Here is a 20,041-nt window from a genome sequence, read left to right as displayed (position 1 = left end):
AATTTAGTATTGCCACCTTGTAATGAAACTATTGATGAGAATTTTTTTTAATATATAAAAACTCGTGTAACTTTCCTTGAGGATCGAGAAAGAAAAGTGATTCTTTTGGTGGATGAAATTTATGTTCAGCCATACTTTGATTATAAAGGAGGCTCTGTAGTTGGGCTGCATTTGATTCTTCCAGTCCGGCAACCAGTGCATTTCCTTTCATGATATCCAGTTTGGAATCTTCAATCAAGGAAGAAGTACATGTTATGCCTGCTAACACCATAAGTTTTGAAACATTACATTATGTAATTAAAAAAGTGATTAGAGGTCTTGAAACTATGGGAATTATTGTTACTTGTGTTATTACAGATAACAATGCAATAAATAGAAAAGTCACGAGTTGTTTTCAAATCCACCACGTTATTCATTTGTTTACAAACATGCAATGAACGGGAATAGGACTCTTTTTCTATGTAGTAGATGCAGGTCATTTATTTAAAAATATAAGGAATATGTTCATTTATTTAAAAATATAAGGGATATAGGAATATAAGGCTGAACCAGAAAAATCCTAGTACATTTATGTATTTTCCAAATATTGAAGATCTTTCAAAGAAGCACGTCAAAACTGCTTCGTTCATGTCTTTAAGAAAGCTGCATGAAATTGAAAATGACCAACTGATTAAATTTTCAAATGGTTTAATTCTAAAAAGTCTTTGACCTTCTAATTTAGAGAAACAAAACATTAGACTGGTTCTTAACCACTTCCCTGTTTTGCCCGAACACTGTTCGGGTACTTGAAAAGGGGCCTTCCCTGTTTTGCCCGAACGCCGCTCGTGCGACTGATTTTTTCCTCTCTTGCAATGATTTGCCCGAATTTTATGCTTGATTAGTTTGCAATGCTTCCAACAGATGGCTCTAGTAGTCCAGGAAAGATCTGATTGCAAATCCGGTTTCTAGTTTAACTTTTACGCGGGAAAGTTGTCATTTGGTTTTGACTCAATCTGCTTACTACACAGCTCGCTGCGAATTCTATTTCTTTTGAAGCTGAAAAGTAGAAGAATGAGTGATTTTGAACATCTCATAACAGATGATAACTCTTACAGTGGATCAGACAGTGAATCTGAAATTTCTATAAATGATTCTGGAAGTAATGAAAGTTCGTTTTCGGACTTTTCAAGTGATGAGGAAACGGAAAGTTCGGATGACCTAACTCAAGTTCGAAACTTTTGTGAACTAGATATAACAAATCCTCCTTTACCTCCACCTCGATTTCCATTCACAGCAAATCCAGCTTTTCATGTAAATCCAGCTTTTCATGATCTAAGTAATAGAACTCTACAATTTCTTGATATTTTCTTTGATGATACTCTTCTTGAAATTATAGTTTCTGAAACCAATAAATATGCAGATCGGACCATTCGGAGTAGCAATCTACGAAGGAAAAGCGGAGCAAAAAAATGGGAACCAACAACAAAGCGCGAAATTCAAGTGTTTCTTGCTTTGAATATTTTACAAGGAATTGTGAAAAAGCCTGAAGTTGAGCAATACTGGAGTAAGAGACATTCAACATCAACTCCATTTTTATCAAAAATTATGCCTTACCGACGCTTTTATCTTATTCGCCGGTATTTACATTTTTCTGATGATACCGAATTTGATGCTAAAACACATGAGTGTCCAAAACTGCAGAAACTGTGGCCGATCATCAAGCATTTGAATACTCGTTACCGAGAAACTATCACACCTGAAAGAGATGTTACAATCGATGAGAGTTTGATGCTGTACAAGGGAAGATTACACTGGAAACAGTATGTACCTCTAAAGAGATCACGATTCGGCATAAAAAGTTTTATTTTATGTGAATCGAAGTCAGGTTATGTGTATCAACTTATTACATACACTGGGAAAGATACACTTTTTGATGATAATTACCAGCATTTGTGCAAGTCCTCTCAAGTAGTGATGACACTTATGCAGCCACTATTGAAAAAAGGATACTGCCTAACGACAGACAATTATTACACATCACCAGAACTTGCAGATATCCTTATCAACCATCAAACAGATATATATGGAACCCTCAAACTTACCAGAAAGGACGTCCCAAAAGAATTACAGAAGAAAAAGTTAAAATTAGGAGAAATCTGTGCGCACCAAAGAGGGAAAGTCTGCCTAATGAAATGGATGGATAAGAAAGCTGTATCTCTATTATCCACAATACACAACCCTATAATGATTGAAGTTCCATCTTACAAGTCAGAAAGAAACCAAAGGTAGAGTGAGTGAGTGATTATGGCGCAAAAACCAGAGATGATTATGACGCGCCAAACACAAGATGGGATGATTACAATTGATGTCATTAAAATTCAATAAATTAAAACAAGTAGATAAATGTACTAAATCCAGAGGATGAAATCATATAAACACAAGTTAAAAGCACATATTAAAATTCAAGACACAGTCTTCAAAACAAATTACATTAGGTAATAAAAGCCAATCTCTTTTAAATAATAAAATAAATTACAATTGACCTCTCTTCCGATTAAACGGTCGAGAGGTAAGTAACAGCTATTAAAATATTTCTGGCGAAGACTATTAAAACATGGACACTCAATCAAAACATGACGAACAGATAAACAAACATTACAATTAAAACAAACAGGCTCATTTTCAGGTTTGATAAGATAGTTATGTGTGACTCTAGTGTGACCAATTCTGAGATGAGTCAAAAGAACGTCCTCCTTACGATTTCCAGCAAAATCCCAATGCTCAATTCTAGGCTTGACGTTTCTCAACTTGTTCTGATGTTAAACATTCAAAATTTGCTGCCATTTTTGTCAAACCTTTCCCTTGATGACACTGCAGATATCTCTAAAAGGGATAAGGCGACTGGACAGTTCAACAGCAGATTTGGCTGCGATATCTGCAAGCCCATTTCCCTTTATTCCAGCATGTCCAGGAACCCAGCAGTACAGGACTTCATAACCTCGAATCGTTAAATTTATATGAATTTTGAGAACATCCACTGATACAAGATTCTGAGTGTTGGAAAAGCTTCCAAGGTTTTAAGAGCACTATACGAGTCTGTGTAAACTATGAACTTTTTGTGGCAGAGCTTCGAGATGTACAAAACACCATAATATATTGCAGTTAGTTCAGATATTAGGACTGAGAAAGCATGGTGCAGGCATCTGCCCTCTATGTAATTTTCAAATACAAAAGCCATCCCGACATGATCATTTGACCTTGATCCATCTGTGTATATCAGACAATAACTGCTATATTTGTGCCTGTGCTCAGCGAAAAGTTGTCTGTAAACGATCTCGTTAGTGCTTGCCTTCACGTGATGTTTGAAAATATCAAGAAGCTGAATCCGTGAATTTTCCCAAGGTGGAATTTCAAAGTTCTGTACTGCTTGGGGGCGCATATCAGAGAGGGAATGTTCCTCAATGACAGGGCGAACTCTTGAAGGAAAGGTAGGAACGCAGGATGGACGCGATTCAAATAAACTGTTACACACATTATCGAGTAAGTACAGCTTATTGGGATGTTCAGGTTTGGATGGAATATTAAAATATTGCAAGAGGGACAATTGCTCACGCCTGAAATAACGTGATGGTTCGTTACAATCAACGTACAGGATCTGGACGGGAGAGGTCCTGAAAGCTCCTGAACAAATCCGCAAAGCTTGATGGTGAACAGGATCCTGTTTTAACAATACTGATGGCCGAGCGGATCCATAAACAACTGAGCCATAGTCCAGTGTAGAGCGTACAAGCGCTCTGTAAATGTGAAGCATGGAGCAACGCTCTGCACCCCAGGAGGTGTTCGCCAACACTTTTAAAATATTTAGTGTTTTTAGACACTTCTTTCTTAGGTTTAAAACATGAGAAACGAAGGTCAATTTTCGGTCGAACGTCACTCCTAAAAATTTTACTTCGGGCGTAACTGGAATAATTGAAGCATTCAGATATAACTCAGGCTCAGGATGGAGACCTCGCTTCCTACAAAAGTGAACACACACAGTTTTCTGTTTCGAAAAAGTAAATCCCTGTTTGTCTGACCATTCTTGGGTCTTATTCAGGGCCATCTGCAATTGCCTCTCTATGAGTGAGTGAGTGAGTGAGTGAGTGATTATGGCGCAAAAACCAGAGATGATTATGACGCGCCAAACACAAGATGGGATGATTACAATTTGTGACATTAAAATTCAATAAATAAAAACAAGTAGATAAATGTACCAAATCCAGAGGATGAAGTCATATCAATACAAGTTAAAAGCACACATTAAAATTCAACACACAATCTTCAAAACAAATTACATTAGGTAATAAAAGCCAATCTTTTTTAAATAATAAAATAAATTACAATTGACCTCTCTTCCGATTAAACGGTCGAGAGGTAAGTCACAGCTATTAAAATATTTCTGGCGAAGACCATTAAAACATGGACACTCAATTAAAATATGACGAACAGATAAACAAACATTACAATTAAAACACACAGGCTCATTTTCAGCTTTGAGAAGATAGTTATGACTCTAGTGTGACCAATTCTGAGGCGAGTCAAAAGAACGTCCTCCTTACGATTTCCAGCAAAATCCCAATGCTCAATTCTAGGCTTGACGTTTCTCAACTTGTTGTGATCCTGAACATCCCAAATTTGCTGCCATTTTTTTCGGACCTTTCCCTTGATAACACTGCAGATATCTCTAAAAGGGATAAGGCGACTGGACAGTTCAACAGCAGATTTGGCTGCGATATCTGCAAGCTCATTTCCCTTTATTCCAGCATGTCCAGGAACCCAGCAGTACAGGACTTCATAACCTCGAATCGTTAAATTTATATGAATTTTGAGAACATCCACTACCAGAGGATTCTGAGTGTTAGGAAAAGATTCCAAAGATTTCAGAGCACTATACGAGTCTGTATAAACTACGAACTTTTTGTGGCAGAGCTTTGAGATGTACAAAAGACCATAATATATTGCAGTTAGTTCAGATGTTAGGACTGAAAAAGCATGGTGCAGGCATATGCTCTCTATGTAATTTTCGAAAACAAAAGCCATCCCGACATGATCATTTGACTTTGATCCATCTGTGTATATCGGATAATAACTGCTATATTTCTGCCTGTGCTTAGCAAAGAGTTGTCTGTAAATGATCGCGTTAGTGCTTGCCTTCGCATGATGCTTAAAAACATTAAGAAGCTGAATCCGTACATTTTCCCAAGGTGGGATTTCAAAATTCTGTACTGCTTGGGGGTGCATATCAGAGAGCGAAGGTTCCTCAATGACAGGGTGAGCTCTTAAGAGAAAGGTAGGAACACAGGATGGACGTGTTTCAAATAATGTGTTACACTCATTATCAAGTAAGCACAGCTTATTGGGATGTTCAGGTTGGGATAGAATATTAAAATATTGCAAAAGGGACAATTGCTCACGCCTCAGATAAAGTGATCGTTCGTTAGAGTCAACATATAGGCTCTGTACAGGAGAAGTCCTGAAAGCTCCTGAACAAATCCGCAAACCTTGATGGTGAACAGGGTCCAGTTTTAACAAAACAGATGACCGAGCGGATCCATAAACAACTGAGCCATAATCCAGTCTAGAGCGGATAAGCGCTCTGTAAATGCGAAGCATGGAGCAACGCTCTGCACCCCAGGAGGTGTTCGCCAACACTTTTAAAATATTTAGTGTTTTGAGAGACTTCTTTCTCAAGTTTAAAACATGAGAAAGGAAAGTCAATTTCTGGTCGAACGTCACTCCTAAAAATTTTACTTCGGGCGCTACTGGAATAATTGTACCATTTAGATATAACTCAGGTTCAGGATGGAGACCTCGCTTCCTACAAAAGTGCACGCACACAGATTTCTGTTTCGAAAAAGTAAATCCCTGTTTATCTGACCATTCTTGGATCTTATTCAGAGCCATCTGCAATTGCCTCTCTATGTATCTCATGTCTGCTCCTCGACAGCTAATCTGTAAATCATCTACATATAGTGATCTCAAGATGGTAGGAGGAAGTTCTTTTAATACAGAATTTATTTTTAAACTGAACAGCGTTACACTAAGCACACAGCCTTGAGGCACACCCTCTTCCTGTTGAAAAATATCCGAAAAAACAGAGCCAATCTTTACTTGAAAAGTTCTAGCGTTCAAGAAATTCTGTATGAAAATTGGTAGGTTGCCGCGCAAGCCACTCTCGTGAAGATCCCGGAGTATACCGTATCTCCATGCCTTATCATAAGCTTTCTCAATGTCGAAGAATATTGAGACAAGGTGACTTCTTCTGACAAAGGCTTTTGGAATAGATGTCTCTAATAGAAGCATATTGTCTACGGTCGTTCTCCCCTTTCGAAAACCGCTCTGATAAGGCGATATAATATTATTCTTTTCCAAGAAGTAGACTAGGCGGCTGTTTACCATCTTTTCAAACAGTTTGCAAACACAACTGGTAAGGGCAATTGGCCGATAGTTCGAGGGATTCCTCGGGTCTTTCCCTGGCTTCGCAATAGGAATGACAACAGCTCTCCTCCATGCACTGGGAAAAGTACGCTCCTTCCACACTCTATTGTAAAGAGCGAGAAGGGCTTTCAGTGACTTATAGGACAGATGCTTTAGCATTTCGTAATTTATGCCATCAAAACCCGGAGAAGACCTATGTGTCTGCAATAAAGCTCTCTTTAATTCCATCATAGTAAATGCTCTATTGTAAGGCTCAGATTTGGAAGAGTTGAATGCGATGGGATTTATTTCCGAATGCTGCTTGATAGTTTGAAATGCAGGTGAATAGTTTCTGCTGGAAGAAACGGCAGCAAATGTCTCACCTATAGTATTTGCAATTTGTTCTATGGAGCTAATCACTCGGCCATCTTTTTCCAAAAAGGAAAGTGAGTGGTCCTTATATATTCTGCATGTTTTTCGAACTCTTTCCCAAACCCGCTTACTAGGCGTAGAGGATGTAATTGACGACACATAGGAAATCCAAGAATTCCTTTGGCTCTGCCTCCTTACTTTTCGTGCGTTTGCTTTGGCTCTTTTAAATGCAATGAGGTTTCGCAGAGTAGGGTATCTACGAAAAATACCGCATGCTTTTTTCTGTTTTTTCAGTGCTTCATGACAATCGCGATTCCACCACGGTTTCGAATATTTCAGTATTTTTCCTGATGTTCTAGGAATGGAAAGCATAGCTGCCTCAATAATAGTATTTGTAACAGCTTCAACAGCATCATCGATATGCGCATCTTCTACCATTTCATCTGTGAGCTCTGCAATGGAAGAGAAGAGTTCCCAGTCTGCCCTATCGAGTATGAATCGAGGGGATCTCGACATGGGGTTTGCTCCTCTTCGTGCAAGAGATATAAAAATGGGAGAGTGATCGCTGTTGTAAAGATCATTTCCCACACTAAAAGTGCAAAATGGCAGCAGAGATGGTGAACAGATGGCAAGGTCGAGAGCGTGGAATGTCCTTGAAGGCTCGTGGAAGTAAGTATTCTGCCCATTATTCAGGAGACAAAGGCTATGATCTTCCATCATCTGCTCAATTTGTCTTCCACGGCAATTTGTATCTTTACTACCCCAGAGCGGACTATGGCCGTTAAAATCTCCTATTATTATAAAAGGCTCAGGCAGCTGCTCTAAAAGATCATTTAAATCTTGCTGATCAATGTGCTCATTAGGAGGCAAATAAAGAGAAACGACTGAAACTACAATATGAAAGTTTACTTGTACAGCGACAACTTGGAGAGAAGTCGTCAAAGGAAAGGAACTTGAGGGATAGTCCAGTGAGGTGAGGAGACATACACCTCTACTGGCACGCTCACCTGCAAGGTTATCCTTCCTGGCGAGAGAAAATCTCCGAAGTTTTACATGTTGATCTGGTTTCAGATTTGTCTCTTGTATTGCGAAGCACATAGGATGATAAGTATTGATCATAGCTTTGATGTCAAGGAAATTTCGGTGGAAAGCGCGACCGTTCCATGAGACGAGGGTGGCCATTATGATTGATGTTTGTTCTTCCTGTGTTCCTTTTTAGTTTTGCGCGGGAGCAGATGTTCAGGAATTTCCAATCCATCCTCCACTTCCATACTGTCTGAATCTGCGGATTCAGAAATCGTTTCATTTACAGAACTATTGCTGGGACTTCTATTTTTGTTAATTGGTTTTGGAGGAATATGTTTTGGTGTGCTTTGAATAACTATTTCTTTATTTTGTACGACATGTGTTGCATTTTCCTTTTTCTTGTTTGCAGATTGTTGGGTTTTATTTGGTGGAGTCTGTGTGCTTATGGAAGTTTGAGTGGCTATCACGGCATTGGCATATGATTTCTTTGATTGAGGCTGCGTGCTTTGAACTTGTCTCCTGGCTTCGGCATATGATATGTTCCTAGAAACTTTTATGGTCTGAACTTCCTTTTCAGATTTCCATTTTGGACAAGAGCGAGAAAATGCTGGGTGATCACCCTTGCAGTTAACACACAATGGTGCAGCGGTGCAATTCTCACTATCGTGGCCAACCAACGAGCATCTGGCGCACGTAAGGGTGCCACGACAGGATGTCTTAGAGTGACCAAACCGCTGGCATTGGAAGCATCGCATTGGGTTGGGAATATATGGTCTTACGGGACAGTTAAGATACCCAGCCTTTATATTCTTCGGAAGATCAGGCGATTTGAAGGTCAGGATCACGTGTTTCGTGTCAATCAACTGACCTTCCTTTCGCATCTTGATCCGCCTAGCACCACAGACATTTTGGTCAGCTAACTCGGAGACGAACTCTTCTTCTGAAACACACAGAAGGTCGATCTCCGAAATCACGCCTCTACAGGTATTAAGTGTTTTGTGTGCTGACACTGTTATAGCTACTTGTCCAAGTTTGGTTAGATGTAAAAGTGAAGCAGACTGGGTGGCCGAAAGGGTATCAATGAGCAAGTCTCCAGAACGAAGACGCTTTATGTTCCTTGGCTCACCTACACAGGAATGAATGTATTTGCTGACCAGGAAAGGAGACATCTTTTGCAATTCTTCAGAGGCACTGGAAACAACAACAAAGCGCGGACAATCAGCAGGTTCTTTGGCATTTGCATCGGTACGGATCTTCTTTGTAATGGATTTGTCACTAACTTCAATATCTTTGGTATTTTCATCAGCACGGATCTTCTTGTTAATAGATTTGTCGACAATTTCTATATCTTTGTTGGTATCATTTAATTCGGGTTTTTTTAAGATAAAAAGGGAAGCCATGATTGAAAAATATAAGATTCGGGTCCGACGGCCCCGCCCACCACGGAGCCCAACAAGGGAACACAGATTCCTGTGTTACGGCCAGCCGGACCTATACGCAAACCGAAGCCCCACAGTCGGCCTTCCCGAAAGCAGGCACTCCCGAGAGCCCGACCCCAAGCCACCAACACAAGGACCAGTGACCAGCCGATCGACACCCGTGAGGACGACCAAGGTGCCTCCTGTTTAGCTGAAGCAGAGGCCAAAGCAGTGTGTTGGGGACAGTACCTCGCCCCTCAACTGCCAGGACCCTCCCCTCCAGCGTCACGGGCCTCCACGCACGGCAAACACGTGGGCAGCCCTCTCGCCACTCGAAAACCAGAAACAAGGCCCGTTCCAGTCTCTCGTGACGAGCCCCAAACTCCGCAAAGAGAAACCACAAGGGAGAAGGGAAGGGAAAAAGTTTCAGTCAAGAGGAGAGGAGACGGAAAAGAGAATAGATCACTGGGGCTCCAGGATCGTGACACCCGTCTCATCAAGAAGATGATCCCCTGAAGGGCTAGGGTACCTCGGGATTGCCACACCCGTACTCACAAAAGTGAGCCCCCTGAGGGGTGGGCGCAACTGGAATAATTGTACCATTTAGATATAACTCAGGTTCAGGATGGAGACCTCGCTTCCTACAAAAGTGCACGCACACAGTTTTCTGTTTCGAAAAAGTAAATCCCTGTTTGTCTGACCATTCTTGAATCTTATTCAGAGCCATCTGCAATTGCCTCTGTATGTATCTCATGTCTGCTCCTCGACAGCTAATCTGTAAATCATCTACATATAGTGATCCCAAGATGGTGGAAGAAAGTTCTTTTAATACAGAGTTTATTTTTAAACTGAAAAGCGTTACACTAAGAACACAGCCTTGAGGCACACACTCTTCCTGTTGAAAAACATCCGAAAAAACAGAGCCAATTCTTACTTGAAAAGTTTTAGCGTTCAGGAAATTCTGAATGAAAATTGGTAGGTTGCCGCGCAAGCCACTGTCGTGAAGATCGCGAAGTATACCCTATCTCAATGCCTTATCATAAGCTTTCTCTATATCAAAGAAAATTGAGACAAGGTGATTTCTTCTGACAAACGCTTTTCGAATGGATGTCTCTAAGACGAGCCATGTTATCTACGGTTGTTCTCCCCTTTCGAAAACCGCTTTGATAAGGCGATATAATATTATTCTTTTCCAAGAAGTAGACTAGGCGGCTGTTTACCATCTTTTCAAACAGTTTGCAAACACAACTGGTAAGGGCAATTGGCCGATAGTTCGAGGGATTCCTCGGGTCTTTCCCTGGCTTGGCAATAGGAATGACAACAGCTCTGCACTGGGAAAAGTACGCTCCATGCACTGGGAAAAGTACGCTCCTTCCACACTCTATTGCAAAGAGCGAGAAGGGCTTTCAGTGACTTATAGGACAGATGCTTTAGCATTTCGTAATTTATGCCATCAAAACCCGGAGAAGACCTATGTGTCTGCAATAAAGCTCTCTTTAATTCCACCAGAATAAATGCTCTATTGTAAGGCTCAGATTTGGAAGAGTTGAATGCGATGGGATTTATTTCCGAGTGCTGCTAGTTGATAGTTTGAAATTTGATAGTTTGATAGTTTGAAATGCAGGTGAACAGTTTCTGCTGGAAGAAACGGCAGCAAATGTCTCACCTATAGTATTTGCAATTTCTTCTATGGAGCTAATCACTCGGCCATCTTTTTGCAAAAAGGAAAGTGAGTGGTCCTTATATATTCCGCATGCTTTTCGAACTCTTTCCCAAACCCTCTTACTATAGGCGTAGAGGATGTAATTGACGACACATAGGAAATCCAAGAATTCCTTTGGCTCTGCCTCCTTACTTTTCGTGCGTTTGCTTTGGCTCTTTTAAATGCAATGAGAGTAGGATATCTACGAAAAATACCCCATGCGATTTTTTTTTTCAGTGCTTCATGACAATCGCGATTCCACCACGGTTTCGAATATTTCAGTATTTTTCCTGATGTTCTAGGAATGGAAAGCATAGTTGCCTCAATAATAGTATTTGTAACAGCTTCAACAGCATCATCGATATGCGCATCTTCTACCATTTCATCTGTGAGCTCCGCAATGGAAGAAAAGAGTTCCCAGTCTGCCCTATCGAGTATTAATCGAGGGGATCTCGACATGGGGTTTGCCCCTCTTCGTGCAAGAGATATAAAAATGGGATAGTGATCGCTGTTGTAAAGATCATTTCCCACACTAAAAGTGCAAAATGGCAGCAGAGATGGTGAACAGATGGCAAGGTCGAGAGCGTGGAATGTCCTTGAAGGCTCGTGGAAGTAAGTATTCTGCCCATTATTCAGGAGACAAAGGCTTCGATCATCTGCTCAATTTGTCTTCCACGGCAATTTGTATCTTTACTACCCCAGAGCGGACTATGGCCGTTAAAATCTCCTATTATTATAAAAGGCTCAGGCAGCTGCTCCAAAAGATCATTTAAATCTTGCTGATCAATGTGCTCATTAGGAGGCAAATAAAGAGAAACGACTGAAACTACAATATGAAAGTTTACTTGTACAGCGACAACTTGGAGAGAAGACGTCAAAGGAAAGGAACTTGAGGGATAGTCCAGTGAGGTGAAAAGACATACACCACCACTGGCACGCTCACCTGCAAGGTTATCCTTCCTGACGAGAGAAAATCTCCGAAGTTTTGCATGTTGATCTGGTTTCAGATTTATCTCTTGTATTGCGAAGCACATAGGATGATAAGTATTGATCATAGCTTTGATGTCAAGGAAATTTCGGTGGAAACCGCGACAGTTCCATGAGACGAGGGTGGCCATTATGATTGATGTTTGTTCTTCCTGTGTTCCTTTTTAGTTTTGCGCGGGAGCAGATGTTCAGGAATTTCCAATCCATCCTCCATTTCCATACTGTCTGAATCTGCGGATTCAGAAATCGTTTCATTTACAGAACTATTGCTGGGACTTCTATTTTTGTTAATTGGTTTTGGAGGGTGGTGGTGGTGGTGGTGGTGGTAGTAGATTTATGGCGCAAAGCTCTTTAGGCCATATGCGCCAAACGCAGGATTCGTATTTCGCATAGAAAGTAGAAAAGAAAAAAATCTAAAGCAACAGCACACTTTTAAAATGGAGGCAAGTAAAAAGATGGTGAAATGGTGGGACGAAAATGTTGATTATGATTCTGATAATGAAATATGCAATGTAGATATATAATCTTAAAATATCTGATTCATTAAAATTCTAACAAAAAATCTTAAGACAAAATCAAATTAAATAATAGAAACCTGTTTCTTTCAGGTAGTCAAACATTTTGGTATTGACCTCTCTTCCGATTAAACGGTCGAGAGGCAAGTCGCAGCTATTAAAATACTTCTCACGAAGACTATTAAAATATGGACATTCAATTAAAATGTGATATACTGAGAGACAAACATCACAGTTTGCACAAACAGGCTCGTTTTCAGCTTTCAAAAGGTAGTTATGTGTTACTCTAGTGTGACCAATTCTAAGGCGAGTTAAAAGAACTTGTTCCTTACGATTGCAAGTAGTGTGCCAATGCTCTATTTTAGCCTTCACCCTTCTCAACTTGTTATGTATCTGAATGTCCCAAAGTTGTTGCCATTTATATCTGATCTTCCCTTTGATGACACAAGAGATATCTCTAAAAGGGATGAGGCGGCCAGACGTTTCAACAGCAGATTTTGCTGTGATGTCTGCCAGCTCATTGCCTTTTATTCCTGCATGTCCAGGGACCCAGCAGTACAGAATTTCATATCCACGACTTCTTAATTTAATATTTAGCTTCAATACATCCACTATCACAGGATTGTCGGGGCTTGAAATGGATTCTAAAGCTTTTAGTGCACTGTAGGAGTCTGTATATATAATGAAATATTTATAGTAAAGCGTTGAGATGTACAAAAGCGCATAATAGTTAGCAGTCAGTTCAGTGGTTAAGACCGAGGTGGTGGTGGTGGTGGTGGTGGTAGTAGATTTATGGCGCAAAGCTCTATAGGCCATATGCGCCAAACGCAGGATTCGTATTTCGCATAGAAAGTGTAAAAGAAAAAATCTAAAGCAACAGCACACTTTTAAAATGGAGGCAAGTAAAAAGATGGTGAAATGGTGGGATGAAAATGTTGATTATGATTCTGATAATGAAATATGCAATATAGATATATAATCTTAAAATATCTGATTCATTAAAATTCTAACAAAAAATCTCAAGACAAAATCAAATTAAATAATAGAAACCTGTTTCTTTCAGATATTCAAACAAATTGGTATTGACCTCTCTTCCGATTAAACGGTCGAGAGGCAGGTCGCAGCTATTAAAATACTTCTCACGAAGACTATTAAAATATAGACATTCAATTAAAATGTGATATACTGAGAGACAAACATCACAGTTTGCACAAACAGGCTCGTTTTCAGCTTTCAAAAGGTAGTTATGTGTTACTCTAGTGTGACCAATTCTAAGGCGAGTTAAAAGAACTTGTTCCTTACGATTGCAAGTAGTGTGCCAATGCTCTATTTTAGCCTTCACCCTTCTCAACTTGTTATGTATCTGAATGTCCCAAAGTTGTTGCCATTTATATCTGATCTTCCCTTTGATGACACAAGAGATATCTCTAAAAGGGATGAGGCGGCCAGACGTTTCAACAGCAGATTTTGCTGTGATGTCTGCCAGCTCATTGCCTTTTATTCCTGCATGTCCAGGGACCCAGCAGTACAGAATTTCATATCCACGACTTCTTAATTTAATATTTAGCTTCAATACATCCACTATCACAGGATTGTCGGGGCTTGAAATGGATTCTAAAGCTTTTAGTGCACTGTAGGAGTCTGTATATATAATGAAATATTTATAGTAAAGCGTTGAGATGTACAAAAGCGCATAATAGATAGCAGTCAGTTCAGTGGTTAAGACCGAGGAGGCGTCGTGTAAACGTCTGCCCTCCAAGTGGTCACCAATTATACAGGACATCCCAGCGTGACAAGTTGACTTTAATCCATCCGTATATACGGGAAGATAACTGCTGTAATTAAGCCTGTGCTCAGCAAAAATTTGTCTGTATATGATGTCATTTGTGGTTCTTTTTCTGTAATTGTGGAAAATGTCAAGAAGCTGGATTTGTGCATTTTCCCAAGGTGGGATCTCAAAATTCTGTACTGCTTGTGGGGACATACCAGATAAGGAGAATTCTTCAATGAGCAAACGAACCCTTATAGGAAAATAAGGCACACAGGATGGACGTGCTTCAAATAAATGGTCACAACTATCATCAGATAAACACAGTTTGTAAGGATGGTCAGGTTGAGACAATATATTAAAATACCGTAAAAGAGACAACTCCTCACGCCTCAAACGGAGTGATGGCTCGTGACAGTCAACATAAAGGCTTTGCACAGGAGATGTCCTGAAGGCTCCTTAACAAATTCCTTAATTAACTCCTTAATTCTGACCCAAATCCTTTCGGGTTGTCGTAGAAATTGGCGAAAACTTCTTGGCGAGTTGAAACCTAAGCAAAATCCTAGAATTTCTAAGCAGCCAATGGCGTTGCAGAATTAGAGGATTTCGGGTTAAAACGGAGAAGCGCGTTGTTTGTTTCAACTACAGCCATTTTTGTCTTTTACTGTGCATTGTTAGGATTGAATGCGTTTCGTCGTTTAGTTTTTTGCAGAGTTTTCTAGTATTGTATGCAAAGTTTCTCGATTCTAGATGGATAATACTGAAAAAGAAATTTGCACTTTTTGCGAAAAGATATTTTCATCTCGTTCTAATTTATTCCGCCATTTACGTAATGTGCATGATGTGCGCCCTGAATCAATAGGAGGTAATTTGATTTGCCCATCTTGCGGCGGAAATTCATCAACTTACCAACAGTTACGAGAGCATATTGGGAATATGCACGATATTGTAATTGAATGTGATGAACTTACATTTTCGGACTTCGAAGGTAAGAAAATCCGTAGTTTATATTTTCTTAAAACCAGTTGTAACACTATAATAACGAAAGTAAGATTTAAGCATGAAAAATTTATAATAAATAGCATACTGATTGTTCTGTACAGTGATTGAACTTCATATAGAACAAACTTTGTGTAAAATCTTGTTTTTTCTTTTTTTCTTCCATGTGGATTCCGTTCAGAAAAGTCCATTGATTGCATTCAAAATTTTATGAATTTATTTCTACCATTATCTAATTAATCACATAATGGTATCAACTGTAAAAGAAATAACCTTTTTTCCCGATAAATTATTTTTATCTCGCTGTAATTTCTTTCTTCATTTGCGAAATGTACGAAATCGGTTGCATCTTGAAGAGGGAAATTTGTCTGAAACAGAAATTTGCATAGCATTAAATTATATAGATTTTTGAAGAATGAATATGGTGCAGTTAAATGTATAATAATAATAAAATTAGGCACTGATTCCGTATTTGTAGTACAGAAGTTCTACTTAAAATTGTGCTGTTTTTTCTTAATCAGGAGTGTGTGATATGGGACTACCAAATCATTTTTGATGATTAATCAAACATTCCTGATTATCTGCACAAGTTTTCAGGTTTCTCTAAGTATCTTTTGTGTGTAATCATTTGCATTTCGTGGTCTAAAAATTTCAAAATCGCGCCAAGTCTGTACCGTGTACTAGGATTTTACCCATATTTTTTTTTTAATTGCTCTATCCAGTTTATTATGAATGTAAAGAAAAAATTACAGCATTTATGAAACATTTCTGTAAAGGAAAATTGTAATTTAATATTTATGTAATGAGATTTATTTCAGGTTTTACTATCTGGAAAGAAAAAATGGAAAAAGATATGAAGTCTAGCTATGTTACCAAGACGACTTCACGAATGCTGGCAAATTCGTGAAGGCAATTCGTGTCCGGTTTGTGTATGTTTGTCATCGGTCAGGCATTTATGTCAGTCGATCAACTGGTAAGAAGTCCTGTAAAGGTCTAGTGACCAAAAGAATAAATGCACATTGCCCATCCTCAATCATTGTCACAGTTGAGTCGGAGGGTGTAAAAGTGCAATTTTGGAAAACGCATATTGGACATCAAATTGATCTTGGGCATCTCTTCCTCAGCAAAGATGAGAGAACATATATTGCTGGTATGTTTGTCTGACATTTATGTTTTAGATTTTTTTGTCATATATTAATAAAGTTTTTATCAATGATTGGATATGTATTGGGTCATCTCGTAGTTTTTCAGTTGAAATAAATGAGATTAACTGCATCAACTTTTTATAAAAGTAGGTAGTAATTTTGCCTTGTTTTTATTTTTAATGCAAGTTTTATAGAGTGTGTCTGATTTAAATTATTTTCTCAAAAGTAACTGGACGGAACCGAGATGCCCGCTTGGCATATTTTGCTTCGGGAGTTCATTTAAATAATTATTAATAGGAGTATATGATGATAGGACAGTAGGAATCAACAGTGATTTCAATAATTTTGAGCTTAGAAGATAAGCCTCCTCTTGGAAGATCTACAGAACTTTATAAGAACATCCTGGAAGCTCTAGTAGAACAAAATCCTCTCATAACATTTTGATGAACCAACAGAGGATAAAGAATGTATTTTACTTTAAAATAGAACTCTGCTTATCTTAATTTTGAAAAATTAAAGAAAATCACATTTTAGGATGACCCAGTATGTGTTCACAAGTATTAATGTTTTTAGAAATTTGCATTTCAGTGTTGAATAATTGACATTCAGTAAGTATCAATTGGTAGGAATCAACAGTTATGAAACTCTTAAAACTAATAAAGATATGTTATTTATTTTTTTCAGCAATTTCAAAACTTTAGAGATAACAGTTTTCACACAGTTTTATAACTACTCTCTTCATAAACTATTACTATGATAATTCTTTCTAAGTTAATGAAAAAATTAATCTTGTAAAAACATATTAATCATTGTGAAGAATTCACAAAAGTATTTGTAACTTTACCCTATATAAAATTCCTACATATCATATCTCTCTCTCTATCTATCTTTTTTTTTTTTTTTTTTTTTCCATTTCAGTGAAAATTGTTATTGTAGTGTTTTTCTGTAGAAAACAATGACAGTCTAAAATTAAATTTGAACATTTTAAGGTTAAATTATATCTTTTGTTTTTTATGTATTAAATTTTACAGTTAATGGTTAAATTGTATATAGAATGTATTGGTGTTTTTAAAAAGATAGCAAAAATTACTTTTGAAATATTACTTACTTTCTCTTGTTTTCTGCAGCTCCAATTGCATGTTATAATTACTGTTCATTTGCTTCTGGCTTTGTTATTATATTTTAAAATCATGTTTATGTTTTAATTGATTATATAATATTTGTGATGTTTTTAGATAAGTTAAGGATTGGCGTTTCTTTTGAAAGAATTTTGGATGATATTCGGAATTCCTTAAATAATGAAGAGCTAAGCCGGAAACATCTTATTGAAAGAAAAGATCTACATAACATAGTGAGAGATTTTGACCTAGATAAATGCTCAATGCATGAGAGTGATCCACTAAGTGTAGGTTTATGGGTCTATAAAATGAATCTGCTGGGAAGTAAGTTCACCTGTTATGTATTATAAAGAGCAAGGGATAGAAGATGAAATTGGAACTTTAAATAAAGATGATTTTCATCTTTGTATAATGACTGAATTTCAAGCAACTATGCTTGAAAAATTTGGAAATGATAAGATATGTGTTGATAGCACTCATGGCACAAATCCTTATGATTTTCACTTAATAACATTATTAATTGTGGATGAATTTGGTTCGGGATGTCCGGCTGCATTTTGCGTAACAAATAGACTTGATTATACTGCAGTCAGATTATTTTTTCATGCTATTAAAAGCAAGTGTGGCCAAATAAAACCATCTGTTTTTATGTCGGATGATGCCCCTGCATTTTACAATGCTTGGGAAGCAGAGATGCTCCCTCCTGAAAACAGAATTTTATGTACTTGGCACATAGATCGAAATTGGAGGAAAAATTTATCAAAGATAAAGGGGGGCTCTGAAAAGAAAGCATTAGTATATAAGACTTTAAGAGTTTTGCTTCAGACAATTGATAAAACTCAGTTTCATAATTTATTAAATAGCACAGTGGCTCAGCTTTCTAATGATCTTGATACGCAAGAATTTGGTGCCTATTTTGTGAAAGAATATGCTAGTAGTTATTCATTATGGGCTACAGCCTACCGTGCTAATTTAGGCATCAACACAAATATGTATTTAGAATCTTTACATAAAACCCTGAAGCATTCTTATCTTCAAGGTGTAAAAGTAAAAAGGCTTGATAAAACTTTAAATGCATTAATGAGGTTTTGTAGAGACAAAGTGTTTGATCGCCTAATTAAGTTATGCAAAAAATGCCATCAGAGAGAATTGTGAAAATCAATGAGTCACACAAGCGTAGTCTTGAAATTTCTGCATTGATGGTGACACAGAACTGTGAAAGCGAGTGGTTTGTAAAATCGTGTACTAAAACTGGTGCAACATATAAAGTAAAGAAAATTGCTTCTGCTTGTAAAAATGATTGTGAATTGGTTTGTAGAATGTGCTGTGCATGTGTTCACATGTTTGAGTGCACATGTATGGATTATTTTGTCCTAAATAATATGTGCAAGCATATTCATGCATGCATAAAAAGTGCATTGCCTTGTACTTCCAAACGAAGCATTTCAGCTTTGGATAAATTTGAAATATCTTCTGCAGGTCAATCATTTCCAGAAAACTCAGATGAACAAAAAATTATGTGCAGTCTGAAATTGAAATATTTGGATGATCAAATATCAAAGAGATCTTATTCAGTTGATACATTATCAAAAATAAATATGTTATTAGACAAATGTTTAAATGTCATGAATGATGAATCTCAAAATTTACCTGCTGTTTCGAAACATGAACCAGCAAATAAAAAAATTAAACTGCAAAGAAGATTTTTTTCAACAAAAAAAAAAAACAAAAAAAAAACCTGTAGCAAAAAGTGCAGTTACAAAACCTACTGAAGCAGAAAAGCAATTAATTATTGATTGTCTTCAGTCTTCTGACTATGAAGCTATCAATATTCATTCGGATTTTGATCATTCGTATGCAGGTGATTTGTAGTTTTGGGAGGTTGGCATAAATATTCAAAATTATGACTTCATTGGCATTTAAATATTTATTTGCCAGTTAAAACTATTTAAGTACAAGAAAGAAACATATCGTTATGATACAAACTCAAAGATCAAATATATAATAATCGTTCTGAGCTTATCATCACTATGCAACTCATTACTATGGGATGAATTTAATTGTTGCCACATAATATTTTATGTTTAAAAATTATTCCTATAAGAGCAAATATATCGACTTGATTTTAAAATTAGACCTGTTTTTAAGTCCCAATGGCCCTTGTTTCCAAGATTGTCTGTTTTTAAATAGCTTTCTGGAAATAAGTGCTTTTAGGACGTACATAAAGCATTTTTTTAAAAGAAAATTAGAAAACATTGACAAGTTTACTGCCCAAGTTAATGTATTGCAATTAAATGTTTTCTTGTATTTATGCAGTTAGTTGATAATTTTAATCATATTTCAACTATCTTATTGCATTAACTCTCTTTGATCACCTCCCATTTAATAAAAAGAAAACTTCACTAAAGAATTTTAAAGTGTACAAATTTGGGATGCCATATATTTTATGCTTTAATCCAAAGGATTTTTTGAAGAAAAAGATGAAAGGCATTTTTTGCCAACACCACCTTCGAGCTCGTTGATAATAAAATTCTTGCCAATGCTGAAAAGTTATCA

The 20,041-nt window shown here is 37.5% G+C and overlaps 1 pseudogene; it reads left to right on the top strand.

Annotated features, from left to right (window-relative positions):
- Positions 1–14,842: 14,842 nt before the first annotated feature.
- On the top strand, positions 14,843–19,357 carry LOC146995608 (uncharacterized; annotated as a pseudogene).
- Positions 19,358–20,041: the final 684 nt, after the last annotated feature.

The sequence above is a fragment of the Stegodyphus dumicola genome, chromosome 8, assembly GCF_044657685.1.
Source record: "Stegodyphus dumicola isolate Sdum_Otavi_A_Nest chromosome 8, ASM4465768v1".
Taxonomy (NCBI): domain Eukaryota; kingdom Metazoa; phylum Arthropoda; class Arachnida; order Araneae; family Eresidae; genus Stegodyphus; species Stegodyphus dumicola.
This window is presented reverse-complemented; position numbering and strand designations above follow the sequence as displayed.